Here is a 15,998-nt window from a genome sequence, read left to right on the forward strand (position 1 = left end):
CGCACGAAGACTGAGTTCAACCAGCGAAAGACTATGGAAGACCACCAAAGGACATAAATGCACATGTGTCAGGGACATTTACATATATTAATGAGCTCTAAGAATATGTCATTTATCGGAAATGTAATGGATATGTATATTTTGACCACATATAGTGTCTGTAAGAAACAATCCGGCACGAGCACATTAGGAGGAGCAATCCCCTGTGCACCTGGCGCAGCAATAAAGATTGCCTGCTTTCTAAAACTCCAAATTCAGTATTAAAGAGTTCCTATTTTGCTGATTTACAGTATCAGTAGCAGGGTTCACTTTGTGTTTCCCATGGCTGCAACAGTTTTCATGTACGTTTTTACTTCATTTTGCTACAACTGAATTTGAATTCTTGGCAAGATCTTCCATGTGACAGAAAATCCAGAACTGACTCTGGAAAGATCATACAAGTTTAAATGGTACAAATGTAGGGGTTTTTTCTGTCCACATCCTTTATTTTCAAACAAATGGGCTCATGTAGAACATATTCCTTTGCATGGAGTATTGGTAAAATATGCTTTTCACATCAAAAAATAGATTTGTGCATGACAGACATGCTCCAAAGGATTGTATGTGTACAAGTAAAGACAACTGACCGAAAAACCTATGCTGGTCTCAACAAGGCCACAGCAAATGCTGCTAGGCTCTCTAAAAATTAGTCAGTATATGAAGGGACATAATTTGTGATGTGGTATTTAAGCACTAAATATCCTCCCACTTCCTGAGTGTCCAGCTACTCAATGATGCCACGAATCCTATGGTACCTATTCAATACAATGCAGTAGTATCACAGAGAATCCAAAAGGTCAGAGAGCAATTATTGGTTCATATCTGTTACACCAGCCACCACCCGGTTCTGCCCACAAGCAAGTTATGGTCAGGACTTTCAGAAGGACCTACAAGAGCATGGCAATGAAAACCGCACGCTTTCCGCACGCTGAGTCCCATCCAGTCACACCATAAATGCTCCATTTACAGCATAGCCTTTTCTCATTGTCTAGATCCATGCACTGATATTACCAAATTCCATTATTTCCCCCCTATGTTATACATCTCACCCATGAGAAAAGGTGGGAAATGAGGCTCTACACACAAACAGTGTTTAGCCCCAAAGCACCCAAAGAGGCTGTTCAGGAGTCTCAGCTAATCTAGAAGATGATCCAGACTGACAAAAATTCAGAGCATACACTTGTACGTGTACATACAGGGATGTATATACACATAACAAACTGAGTTGCCAAAATCTCTAGCCAAATTATTTCTGGATCTAATTACCTAGCCCTCATATCCTGAAACATGTCAGCTTGTCTCCCTCAGCTGCAAAAGGACACAAGCAACTTAACACATAGGTTTAGAAATCCAGAAGGCTCCAGTTTATACAGATGCAAAGGCATAGGATGATTTTCCCTGCTGTGGCAACAAAATCACAAGGATTAGCCACAGACATATTGAAAAGTCAATTTTAAGATAAGCGATCTAATAAGCGAACTTCAAAGTTACACTGTTTTAGCATTTGTGATGCATTTGGGTTTGCTCTTTAAATCTTGCTTCCCTTGTTAATGTCACAGCTTTATAATAATTTTGAAATAAAATGCATATAATGGCATTTATGTGCCTAAATGTCTGAACAGCAGCAGAATTTCATAAGCAGAAATGTAATGCCAGCACTTACACCCTCAAAAAAATCATGGCTATGTTCATTGAAAACTTGTACTATTTATAGCTACAAGTGTTGTAAACGAAGTTCACCCAATCAGCCAGAAACAAAAGCCATTAGAGAAAGAGAGCATTTTATGAGGTAACACCACTCAGAGCAACTCCAATCTGAAAGAACATGCAAGAGCACAACACATGCTTACTTTCCTTGAAAATCCTACGTAAATTTGAAACATCACAAAATAAGAACCACTAGTTGCAGGATTCATAGTGCAACACTTGCAACCTCATCAGAGGGTGCACAATACACACAGAGAGTCCTGCACTACATGCTCTTGCTAAACAAGACAACCCTCACCCCATGGTACTCACCAAGCCAGCCCCTTCATGTGTGAAGCCCCACCTTCTGGGAACACTCAGCTCAGCTGACTTCAATACCTTCACCTGCCCAGGTGTGCTTAGGAAAATACCTGCCCAGGTGATGCAAATCCTCCAATCAAGGTTAGTAATACTGCCTGCCATCACATGTTTGTTTCTACAACTCCCATTTTCTAAATTTTGATTTGTAAATTTGTAATTTTAAGATTACAAAATTTCAGCTGCTCCTGATTCAAACAAATAAGCCAAAGGTGCACCCTTATACTGTTCTCCTGAGCCATTCACCCTCTGTGATTTTGAAAACTCATCCACAGACATAAATAATTTTTCTTGAAACTTGATGTTCCCAAAAGGCTTATAATACTAATGAGAAGCTGTTAATTTTCAATTTTGCTTGTAAAGCACAGGTGAGCAGGTGCACTTTAAAGCATAAAATGAAATATTAGAGGCAAAGTATTTCTTATTTATTATCAGAAAGTTTAGCAGACTTAAAAGATTTCAGCTCCACATTAGCGGGTGTCTTTGTCACTCTCCCTAAAGAGCTGGTAACATTTAGCCAGGCTCTAGGAGTAACCTTTAAGATGCTGCTTACAAAGGCACCACAAGGGATACTTCAAGATACACAGGCTGCAAACTTCTCCTTGCTGCTGGTGGCGGGGGGAAGGGGGGAGAAGGAGGAAAGAGAGGAAGAGGGAGAACAGAGCACACAAAAAGTACTGTTCTTTGTTTGTAGTGTATTACATGCAAAAGGCTAGTTAATCTAAACCAAGACACACTGTAGCTCAGTATTTTAAATATGTCTCCTAGGTATGTCTCTCCAGGCTCTCAGAACACAATATTAAAAACAAAGCAAAAAACCACCACATTTATAAACAGGGACAGTCATTACCTGAAGGTAGACAGACAAGATTAAGATTTTTCCCAAAGAATTTTCAGACTAGCAAGAAATGTGGGAGATTATAGAGAAGAAACATCTGTATCTGCAAATCAGATCTAGACAGGGAGGAAAGATCCATCAATCAACTTCCATACAGGTTGTAAGTCTATTTGTTGCTGCATTTTAGCGGCTGAACCACTACTAGGTGTTTCAGCCATTTTACCTAACTTCACATGAAAAGAAAATCTGCCCCTACAAACATAGTTTTAAAGGCTAGCTTTACCAAGAAAGTGTATGTTTTCCCCAATGAAAAAGTTAGGTTGGTGATTAGGAGCTATGTATTATAAGTAAATGTTAGTAACTTACACCTCAGGGCCGGTGGTGGATGTGACACTATTATGTCACAGTTTACATGGTCAGCATGCCTGACTTTAAAAAAGTTAAAAGTTAAGCCTTTAACTCTTTCCCCACAGGGAAAAAATTGCAGGTGTTTGCATATCATTAATTGTCTGAGAATCAATAAGCTGTTTACTGATTTTGGGGTTGCACTTCCTCTCACCATACGTGACCTTATCAAGTAAAACTCCAAAACAAATGCCAATGCCAATAACATCCCAAAACTCATGCTTAACAGAAAATGGGATAGGTTTTAAGATACAATCATTCAGCAAGCCTCCAAATAGCACAATCACAAGGGCAATATGAATCATGAGTAGCTTAGTCCACCGTTGATGGACCAAACTCAGTCACATGTCAACATTTTTTTAAAAGTCTACCTTAGGATATCTAGACTTTGTATTGATAAGCTGCCTCTAACACGTCAAAACAAAATCTGGCTAACTTTGGCCAATTCACCTGTTATCTTTGCTGCCAATGCCTGCAGATCCTTCATGCATGTCAATTTGTCCTGTAGAAGTCCATAAATGTTTTAATGGCACTGAAAACTGTAGAAAGAGCACTCAAATATTCCAACCATCCCACAAGTTCCAAAGTTGCAGATGCATTTCATAATTCAAAACTGCACCTGAGTTCAGATATCTGGGTGCAAGGCAGAAAACAGATGAACAAGTTGGATACACTAGGAATGAGGCAGATACAGCACAACAACCAGTAGCAGAACAGTTACAGGGACATGAGCTGCTCTCTGTCACTTGGGTGGTGTTTATGCAACCTCCCAAACCTATGATTCTTATTTGAGAGTTAGAGGTAGAGACGTACAAACGATCTGAGCCATCATAATGTTTGAGACACAAACATCCATCGTAGTTAACGTAAAGGCAGTGACAGGATTCCCTGGACATTTCTGAAAAATCTCAATCTAAGTCTTTCTATAAGTAAAGAAACAGATGAAGGATCCACTTCAGAACCCAATATCTTCCCTCAGCCCCAGTAACTTCCATGTATCTCAGCTCTTCTGCCCCTTGACTATGAGACAAATAACATCACACTCATGGCATTCATATATGCTCTGCGATCATCACTCTACACAGGACATCAATTGCCTTTTCATTGACTCCCAGAAGAAGAGCATAGCAGATTTTATTTACAAAAAATATTTCCTAGAAGTTTTTTACAAATAGATTTAGATGACATCAAACATGTAATGGGAAGAACTATACATTAGTCCCTAGACATACATCTTTTCATATGCCTGTGTCATCAAACGTCATCTGATCTTACTACAGTGTTTCAAGTCCAGATGATTTTTGTCATAATCACTGTCTCTTTAAACAATGATTTGTGATACTGATATTTCACGTATTTCTCCTGAACAGTTATCTATACCATTTTATAAAGTCCTCAAATGTTTGCTACTGAGTAACCTCCAGCGTTTTGATTTCCAAGCCACAGTCAGGTCTTATAAAACTGGTGCTGTTGTAAGACATTCATCAAGCAGGCACTCAAGAAAAAAAAAAAAACCAAGGTGTAGTGATGTGCTGCTGGTGTGTCAGCTCCTGCTTGGAGATACAGAAGTCATTTTGCCCCTTTCCTTAGCACTTATTAACAAGACAGGTCAGTCTGAACATTTCTATTTAGAATCAATGGGTGGCAAATGTCCAAAAAGGGAAGTTACAAGCAACAGGGAGCAACACAATTGTAACTACAGACACATACAAAGCAGAATCTGGGCACAAGCTGTGGCTGCAGTCCTGCATGGGTCAGACATTGCTCAATGTCACAATTTTTTTTAAAGGCAAAGACTGGGGAAACATCCCAGATAATTTGAGTATACAGAACAGAGAAAAATATGAAGAAGGTGACTATATATTATTCATGAAAAGACCAGACTTTTGAAAAGAAACAGGGACAATGTCAACACACTTTCATTGTACCAGTATCTAAAAATCTCACTCTCACCCAGATTACTTCATAAAATCAGTTGGAAGTACCCAAGCTGTTTATGTGCAGCTTGCTAGTCTTGCTCCTTTTGCAAAACATGCTCGACTTATATGCCTTAGAGCAATTGGCTTGCCCACCTAGCTACTGCTATAGCCAGGTGGGAAGAGAGCTACCACACAGAGCACCTGTGGTTTTGCTGCTTAGTGAGTCAGTTTGTCTGCTATTCCGCAGCGATCTAGGCAAAACATACAGCATACATGTCTCCTGGCAGTGAGATTCTGGGATGTTCCTCCACTACACAGAGACAACCTTCATACATTGTGCATCACTCTGGCATGGAAGATTTGTTTTATACCAAGATGAATGATGTCTGCTCTTCTCTGTAAAGGATCATTTCTTAGACTTCTTTCTTATGAAGAATATAATCGTAATTCCCTAGCTTTTTCCTTAAGATACAAAATTATTCCTAGTCCCTCCTGGTTAGGATGCAGACAGCTTGAGTCTGTGAACCCCTCCGTTTTCCTGTGGTCTGTTTGCTGGACGTTGTCTCAATAGCTATTTTAAAATACACTCTCCAAATACCAATAAGCTTCCTTCAGTCCCATCAGCCACTGTGGTACCAAAACACAGCAAAGAACAAGTCAGTGACAGGGGAAGCAGTTTTGGAGAGCTAGCCACAGAGAGACAAGCAAAGGATTACTACGCTCTACTGGCAGCTCTGACACCATTTGTCTCTCTCCAGGATCAACACACAATTTCTGCCTTGGGTCTTTTGCATCAGGCTTTACTGAGAAAGCCCAGAAAGCCAACACAGGCTTGTTGTCCCAGCAACAGAAATCCTACCCCAAATGAGGTTAGGACATGAAAGTTGACTGAAGACCCTGACCAGAGTCTGGGAGGTATTGAGTTTCCTACCATGGCCCTGAGCAGCAGCAATCATTTTGTGTACCCCTTGCAGAGGGATTTATCAAGGCTTTACCTTATACTCATGGACGGATTGTGCTGCAATAACAGCTAATCAGTTTGCAAGCCACATTTTAAAAGAAAAACAAACAAACAAACAAAAAAACCCCACAAAAAAACACACCACAAATGAAAAACCAAGGCAGTCCCATGCTTTCAGCATCCACAGGGGATAGGAATTGTCTGAGTGCAGAAAAGAAAGCTGACAACACCATTTAGGAAATTAAGAGTTCTGAATATGTTTCTCAAACTGCTTTTAAGCATCTTTAATGTCCAAGAAAGTCAATATAGGCTGCCCAGACAGAAAACAAACGAAAAAAGGAAGCAAAACCCCGGAGAGTATAATAGAAAAGAAGTAGTCAAAAAACAGCAGGGAAGAAAACAAAAGACGTTTTCATCAAGGAACACTGCATGCTGAAGGGAACAAGAGAGAAGCCAGGGACAGCATACTGCGACAGGACACAGAACAGGGTAAGAGAAGAAGTAAAGCACATTTATGTGGAAAGCTTTATGAGAAGAGAAGTTGCCATGACTAGAGAACCGATTGAAAGGCTGCACGTCAATACAACAGAGCTTAAACATGCTTGCTCTGAACAGCACCTGGCACACAAAATATCATGTACTGGATTTAAATCAGCCCAGAGAGGACAACAGTGAAATGGGTCTTAGTCTGAAGAGAGAATGGCCACTGTATCAGAGATGTGGTCCAAACAGAAACAAGAGACTAATAATAAGTACATATATTATGAAAAGAAACATGTGATGAAGATTAGTTACTTAGCATCAACACACAGAAACACGCACCTTTTTAGTTTAAGGTAGGCAACAGGCATGTCCTGTTCCGTGCTGTAAGGTATTGCACAAACATCAGTATGAAATTTAGCATACAAGACAGCCCTACAGCCAGAAGGTAGCGAAAACCAAACATACCAAGTCCTGTGTCCTAGTCTCCTTTGATCTAATGTACTAAATGTGAAGGCATTCCTATTACTCCCTATTTAATTCTTTATAGAATGAAATATCACAATACAGCTGGATATTTTGAGTTAGACCCTCAGCTGGCATAAGTAGCTGCAACCTCACTGAAACCCACAATTTTTAAATAGTATTCCCTCTGCCTCCCACCTTTGGAAGGAGACAGCTGAATTGCAGTTTGCGTGTTTGGCACCTCATCCAAAAGTTCCTGGTCAACTTGGCCTAGTGATATGCTTTCTTTTTCTTTTGGCATGCTAAGTATCCCACTTTACAGACAATTAAGTACTTCATCTGCAGCTGACTCTGAATCTGGTCAGCCCTCTGTATTAAAAATCATTCCTGTACCTCCACATACACACACACACGCGCTATGTAATGACTGAATGTTATAAAACAGTGGCTGCTTTGAAGGCAACAAAGTAAACAGAACTGACTCATCTATCCACTCCTTTTCCTATTCAATATGATTAACTGGCTGTTTGAGTCAAACTTCTTTATCTCTTTTCAAAGGCTTGCAGTGACAAGGATTATCACTACCGAGACACTCCAAAAATGATTAAGCATTTATTACTGCTCCCTAAACCCAAATCAACTCTTCCACCAACTTTCCATCCCACACACATATGTGTCTGCTAGCATTCTTTCTGGACTGAGGCAACAGTATGTCTTTGCATTATAGCAATCACATTATGACTTATAGTTATCAGGCAAGCGAGACACGTAAAGGCATAATGGTTTTAAAGCATCAAAGTATAAGCAAAGAAAAACTCCAAAATAATTTTTCCCATAAGCAGCTGACAGTAGCTTCTGTGAAACTAATGGCATCTTTGTGGCTTTCCAACCAGTTAATTTTGGACAGAGTCAGATTGCCGTTTTCCCCCCCTCTGAACAGTGGTTCATAGCCCCAGTTAGAAGCAAAAAGTAGGCTCAACCATGGGATAGATTACTCCTTTTACAGAAAGCTTCTAAGTTGGTTTGTATTTGCATTGCAAATACTCAGGGCCCTAAATAAAATGAAAGGGAAAAAAATAAGTATTTCTCCATGAACAGCAGCAATTCATTACCAAACAATTAGCTTAGTAATAAGTTCCCATTTCTCAGTTTGGGAAATTTCCATGAATATTGGTAGTATAATTATGATAAAGGTTGATACTACAGTATTCAACTGCTAATGGTCCACAAACAATTTGTCTTCTCACGACAGACAGGAGAGGCTCTAATTACACTGAACATTTCAAGGAAAGATTGAATGTTTGCCAGACAACTCTCCATTGATTGCCTTTAAAGCGTAGTACTGGACTGCTGAAGGGAAAATACAGATTCTTGGCTCCAGGTAATTAACTCTCATGCTGTTCTCTTCTTAAACCCTAATGAAGCCCCCTTGAAGTCTTCATTACCAAAGGGTATTAGTTAATAAAAAAGCAGGGAGCCAGCCAAGGGTCCTATTTCCCCCTCCTTCTCTATAAATTTCACTTTATTATACATTTCTCAAAACTCAGTAATGCCTTTGAAGTGAGTATGATGGCCTGAAAAGTGCAAAGGGTGAGGGACACCTAATGAGACAGGGCAAAGCAGGAATGAGGAAAAAGCTGGGACCTTCTGAAGAGAGACTTAAATGAGAGAATGGGGGTGTTTGACAGAGAAAAGAGCAGGGGGAAAGGGAAAGCAGAGCTGATTCAATATTTTGTGAAATGGCATTACTAAGAAGTTTAAGTGATGAAGGAAAAAGAGCAAATCTTTAGAAAATGCAGCAACTCAGCAACTGAATCTCAGGGAGATACAACAGCCCCCTTCCCTGGAAGTGTTCAAGACCAGGCTGGATGGGGCTTTAAGCAATTTGGTCTAATGGAAGGTGTCCCTGCCCATGGCAGGGTTAGAACCAGATGATCTTTAAGGTCCCTTTCAACTCAAACCATTCTATGGTTCTATGATTTCTCAGAGACAGTAAATAAACTAAGTCTAGATTTCATAAAGTAAGGAATAAGATTCCTGACTGAAACTGGGGACAGAGCTTCCAGGAGGCACCTGATCAGTAATTTGAAGTGCTCAGTGTATCTGGCAGGGTTCCCCCCAACAAACACTCCAATCCAAGGACAGTGAAGCCCCTTGATCCAGCCACAAATAAATACTGTTGAGCCAGCTGAGGTATACTGGCTACCTAAGGGAACGTGATCCATTCTGCTGGCTCCACTGATGACAAAGTCTTTGGGCTGCACTGACTGGGTGGCAATGATACAATGTAATCTAGCCCTGTCCAACAAACCACCAGGCTGCTTTTCTACAAGGTTCCTGTGAAGTCACCTAAAAACTGAGTTTTGGATGGTCACTTAATTCCCAAGACAAACATACAAACACTTGCATAAAAAATATTCACAATATTACAGTTGGACACTTTGTTGACCAGTACCTGAGTGCTGGAAGAAAGTCAAGGATATGCAGTCTGCTTCCTCTTTCAATGTCCAGTTGCCTGAATCCAAGCCAGGAGCCACTAGCAAAAAGGAAAAAATGTTTTTGTGATTTCATGTTCATCTATTTTATATGTTAATATGTCTTTTCAAGATATTAAGCCACATCCTTATCTGTGTCCAAAAGCTACATCAAAGCCAGAAGCTAATCTTTATCCCTTCTTCATGCATTGGCAAGAGAGTTTGGCATATGAAGAGCCTCACTACCATTTGTTAGTCTGTGCCCATAAAGGAAGTTTTCCTGGAGTTTCCAGGTATGCACAGTGCATTTCTGCTGGCTTCACACAGAAGCCATGTCCCAGCCACAACTCCCACCCCATGCCCCCCTGGCAATTTTGGAGGGGCAGCTTTCACATTCTAATCAGATCAGATGAATCTTAAATAGCACATACAAATGTACATCCTGGCAATTTATAAAAGGATTCATATAGAATACTCTCCCTAAGCTTCACTAGTCACTATTTGCAGTTGCTGAAATGACCCTTTCGGGATACTAAGCACCTGAAGTGATGACAGTTGTTCCAGTCCATGAATAATTTCTGCTTCCCAAACCAGGAAACATTGCTGTCAAAAGCATTTGGGGTATTTTTGAAAAACAAAAATGAAACAAAACAAAAAAAAACCAAAACAAAACCACTAAAAAAACCCAAACCCAACTGTACTTTTGGTGATCTAAAAGTGTGATCTATTCAAGTGATTTATTCAGCTTTTGGGAGAGCATCTTTAATTTCCTGAGGTTCCACATCCTATTAAGATATAGCAAAGAATGCAATTAGTGTTTTCCTATGTTAATCTTATGCCTATGGTTTTGATAGCTTGCTGTACTATTTAAGTCTCTCCAAAACTGGGATTTATCTTTCTAATTTCAGGTTGGTTTTCTTTCCAGTTCAAGTTGTAGTTATCTTTAATCAGTAGCTGCAAGAGACATTCATTTAAAAGAAAGGATTTTTTGGGGTAGGGTAGAGACTAGTATAATCTCTTACTTTTAAAAATATTGTTGCATTAAACAACGCAGAAGCTAAAGCTGCATGAGAGAGAACTTAGCTGAAATGTGATAACAGTCATGCAAGTAAATCCAAACAATTAAAGGTGGCATACATACCCAAAATGTTTCCACAAGCGTATCAAACATGAGCAAACATCCTATCAAAACAGGCAAGGAGCTTGCACTTAGATTTTTCAGTTCAGGAATATTTGTAACAGCTCATATAAATTACGAATTATCACAGAACTAACCTTTGCATCCAAAGCCCATTACTACTTTGCACCACTTCATCTGGCAGAGGAAATTGAGTTCCCTTCAGCACTGCCTAACCACCAGTGATAAGCCAAAGTATCCATTCCAGATCTTTGACATTACAGATACCGGAGAAGCAACTGATCTTCTGATTGTAGACAAGAAAAAGTTCACTTACAGAGCAAAATGTTCTGTAGTTCCCTGTTAATCAGAACAGGAATCAAGCACTGATTCAGGAACAAAAAAATCATTTCAAATCTCCCTGAAACTACATTTCTCAAAGTTTTCACTTACAGAAAAATATTGTAAGATTTCCTTTTTCATAGTGACTTTGCAACTAAACCAGATACAATATTCACTCAACACTAGCTTCAAGATAATACTCCAGCTTTCATAATAATGCTGATCACCTGTACCACAGGGCATCACAACTGCTTATATGTTCAACTTGTCTCTTTCTCCTCAATCTTATACAACAAAGACACAAGGCAGTACTGCTGACATCCAATGGAAAATCCTCTCCAGCAGCAGAGGCACTTGCCCAGCAGCAGAGGCCTTTGCACTCTCACACTCAAAGCTCCAAGTCTTAATACCCTTCCCCACATGGCAGTCTAAATGCAGGTTGTGATGACCTCAGGGGATTCAGGTGTGAAAATGAACTAGCTTCACATGCGTCCCGATGGTGCACATTAGCAAGATGATGCAAGCTGATAGGAGATGCATTACCCTCACAGTCACACTTCCCAGTGGAGATGCATCTATGCCACAGCTCATTGTAGCAGGGACAGTGACATGTAAATATTCAGTCCTAGGAGCAGAGTGGAAAAAGCTTTTGTCACATTGTTTGTAGACGGTTTGTGCCTTTCCTCAGGAACGTACTTTCATGGGCTATCTACATTTTAGGCCCAGGAATAATGGGAATGGAAAACAACTGTCAATTTCTGTTCCATTCTCTTTTATTAAGGTCTTATGGCCATGCTCATCACTGGAGCACCTGAGTGTTTTCCAGCAGTTCATGAAGCGACATGACTAATATCTGTCATGTCTTCCTGTCCTCATCTCTTCCCCAGGGGTGGAAGTATGTGCAGTGGAGTATTTTGGTTTGCCTTTTTTTTTTTTTTTTTATTAGACACATACCCAGACTGCTATATATTTTGTTGGGAAAGACAAAGTGAAACATGCTCTTTTCACTTAGCACAGGAAGTGCTTTGGTTTGTATAGATCCTAGTTCCTGTGGGAGCTCAATCCACAGTCTTAAACAACAGTCAAGAAAGTGATTATGTAGCTGCTTGTCTTTCTGGAGTGATGGGTCACAGTAGCCACCTACAGGCCTATCAGCAAATCCTTACTTTTCCTGTAGTAAAGGGACATTAATCTCTGGTGTTGTTACCATAAGAAAATATGGAGGGCAAACTGGCAGGAGAGAATGTCATTAGAAAGGATCGTGATTTTCCTCCTAACTTCAGCATTTGGCTACCCTCAGCAAAAACAAAGTGGCCATACCCTCCCTAATGGATTGGGCCACCTCAGTGGCTCCCTTGCATTCATGATGTCTCCAGGTGGGACCATATACCTGAATCAAGCTTCATCTGGAAGCCCCCAGGAGGCCGTCTGTTCCTCCTCCTTCAAACCAGCATAATAAACCAACAAACATTATGTTTTCTTTTATGTAGTCTGGAGTAATTTTCCCTTTCAATTTTCCCTAAAATGAAAAAAGAAAACACAGGTTAGGCATTTCAACAGAGCTGTTCTGTTCTTCGTTTTTGTCTTCTCATACTAGAGGCCAAGGATATTAAGGGCACCATGTCTTCACGTTCTACATCTTGCTGCTTCCTCCTTCTCTTGCTGATTCCTCCAGTCACAGACTATGACATTTACAGGCCATTTCATTTCCTAACAGGAACACTGAGTTGTAGCAGCTGCCTAAAAAGAGCAGCCCATCAAACAAGATCTTTTTTTTTTTTTTTTAATACGTTGTTGCAGGACTTGATCCTAACACACTTCATTACAAAACAAGGGCAAAATCCAGCCTTTTCCTAAGGGTTTATTATCAACACAAAAAACCCGGTGAGATTTAAAAACAAAGGCAAGTGAAGCTGACCCATTTTTAGATGTTAAAATAAAGCACCAGCACCCTCTATCAGGATATTTCAAACACTGGCAACAGAACAGTGATTTATCCTGAATAGAAAATATGCCTTTAGTAGATATTTAGTATGTACTGCAATCTTTGTAAGTCTGCTTTAATTAAAAGTGCTATTTCTGTTTTTAAATTGACATGAACCACTACCATCCAGAGCTCTGCTTCACACAGATATTTTTCAGAGCCGTAGAGCAAATTGTTATGCAGTATCACTCAGATAAAGGCCTGCAATAAGAGAAGTGATAATGAAGACAGCAGCTGTTACTAAATTACAAAAACAAGACAGATTTGTTGGCAAACACCAACAATCTGGGAAACTTTTTTGCAAGTCCAACACTTCTGCAAACAGTCCCTATTTGGGTTCCCTCAATGGAATATGGTGGTGCCAGTATAAGGTTGCTTCACAGGAGACCTAGAAGGCCTTGCTAGTGCAACCTGCTACTCCTCACACTGGTCCCCTTCACAGGGGAGGTAATTAACATTTGTCTTGACACTCTGTGCCTCACCTTTTTTTATGGAAAGAACTCTACCATACAGAAGAGGTTCAGAAAGAAAATCCAGACATTCAGTGCCCTTCCTTTCCTAAATAATAGGTGTCACATTGTCAGCAGTAGAACACACTTCCCTACTGTGCCTCACTAGAATCTTCAACCACTAGAGGAAAAAACCTTCCTCAGTACCTAAGGGCGCAGTTTTTCACCAGCTCCTTGTATCTAAACCATTAAATAACAGCAGCTTCCAGTAAGTACAGAACCATGCTAGGTTTCAAGGGGAAAGATTTCACAGCCATGCTTCCGCTTGTGGCAACTACTGTAATGCCACTGGCTTCTTTAGAGGATTGGAGATTTAGACAACTGGACAGATTCATAAGATTTCCAGTCCTCTCTGGTTTTATCTTTCACAATGACCTTGCATAGTCAGGGAATTTCCATATGGAAATGATCAACTCATGTCTTTCCCAATGCATTATATGAAAGGGCATAGTGTAGCACAACTACTCATCTGTGAGGATTACCAATCACTTCAGGCTTTTCATGTGTGTGCAAGTGTACAACATGGACTTTGAAAACTGTTTTATTTGCTTCTGTTTTCCCCCCAAGTCTTCCCAGTAGGTGGCCAAGTACATCCTTCTCTCCTGAAAGGAGCCTCAAGAGCTGCATATTTTTTCTTTCACTGTTACCATCATTAAATTGACATTGCTCAAAAATCTACTTGATGTCTTGCAAGTTCAAGAACCCTTGCTGAAAAAAATTGTGGTTGCATTTTCAATGAAGCACTGGGAGCAAGGTTACTAGGGCTACTGAAGGGGTACAGTGCTGCAGTATGCTTTGAGAAAAGACGCCAGGAAAAACTCACCCCAAAAGAGTTCATTACTGTTCTATCTGGTCTTGGTTGAGAATCAGTAAAAAGCAACATAAAGGAGATATGGAGAAATTTGTTACATATGTTTCAAATACACAGATTGATATGGGATGCAAAGTCTGGGAAAGACACATTCTGCACTGAAGCACACAAACTGGAATTTTGTCCAACACTAAAATAAAGCTAGAAACTTTGGGCAAAGTTTCTAGCCCAAAAGAGAGGGGTAAATTTGCATATCTACATGGAAGAACCAGTTTTTAATTAGGAAAAGTGGTCAATCTCTTTGGAGAAGAAATAAACAATGAATTTTGAAAGAAAAGGTTTAATCTATCTACATTTCTAAACACATTTCAGAGGGGAGACTGCTGTAACAGCTATTGTAATCACCTATGCGTGTTCTTTGACTTTTTGCAGTATTTTTTGAAGGCTTTGATATGCAAAATAGTACCACATGGAAACAAATTACTTTGCCTCAGTTGCTTTGTGGTAACTTCCCAAATGCATGCTATCACCCCATTGCCTTATGTTAAAGGGAGTTTATCCCTTTTTCATTAAGGGAACTCATATCTTCCATGGCACACTAAACAATACATACACAAATACAGTTTCTGCAAAGCATGGTAACATTTTTCTCTCCAAAATCTTTGGGCTTTGTGCCTATTTGCCAAAGCAGCTCAGATCTTCTAATGATAATGCATACACTGAAACTCAAAAGTGAAGGAAATATATGGTGCTGTAGTAAAGGCACTAGTTTCAGAGAGTTTCAGAGAGTTAACCACCCATATTGGAACAACAGAATCATAGAATCAAAGAATTGCCTAGGTTGGAAGGGAATGTTCAGATTATCTAGTCCAACCATCAGCCTAACACTGACAAAAAACATCACTAAACCATATTGCTAAGCACTATGTCTGCCCCTCTTTAAAATACTGCCAGGGATGGCAACTCAACCACCTCCCTGGGCAGGCTGTTCCAATGCTTCATAACCCTTTCGGTGTCAAAATTTTTCCTAATATCCAGTCTAATCCTCCCCTTGAGGCTGTTTCATTGGTAAGACTTACTGGACTCTTCTGCATAAAACCATGGGAAAAGAAAGAGAAAGAATAAACCAGGACAGGCCACAGATTCAAATGACAGTCACATTGATGAAGAAGATATGCACACTATCAGTTTCTTCACAGAGATTACAAAGAGCAGATACTCAACCACAGAAAGAGACATTCCATGCTACAGTGCACAGCATAGTTAAGCTCCTCCACCATAAACAAAAAAGGGCTGTTACTGAGCAAGTTGTTCTGTTGTATGTTATATTTTATATCAAGTGGCACTTTTTGGACAAGAAAGTTGTTTTTTAGAAAAAAAGATTTTTCTAACAAAAAAGAGAAAAGTAGGGAGCAGATAAAGATAGAGAATACTCTTAAACACAACAGGTATAAAAGATGTAGAATGTTAAAAAGGAAACTTCCTCAGCTCTTCTCAGGCTGGTAATAGGACTACACTGAACATTGAGAAACACTCAATATTGACATAATGTTTCGTTTTTTCAAGTATTAACTCAAGTACATTTTTTTG

The sequence above is a fragment of the Calidris pugnax genome, unplaced genomic scaffold, assembly GCF_001431845.1.
Source record: "Calidris pugnax isolate Ruff unplaced genomic scaffold, ASM143184v1 scaffold34, whole genome shotgun sequence".
In the NCBI taxonomy this organism is placed as follows: Eukaryota; Metazoa; Chordata; class Aves; order Charadriiformes; family Scolopacidae; genus Calidris; species Calidris pugnax.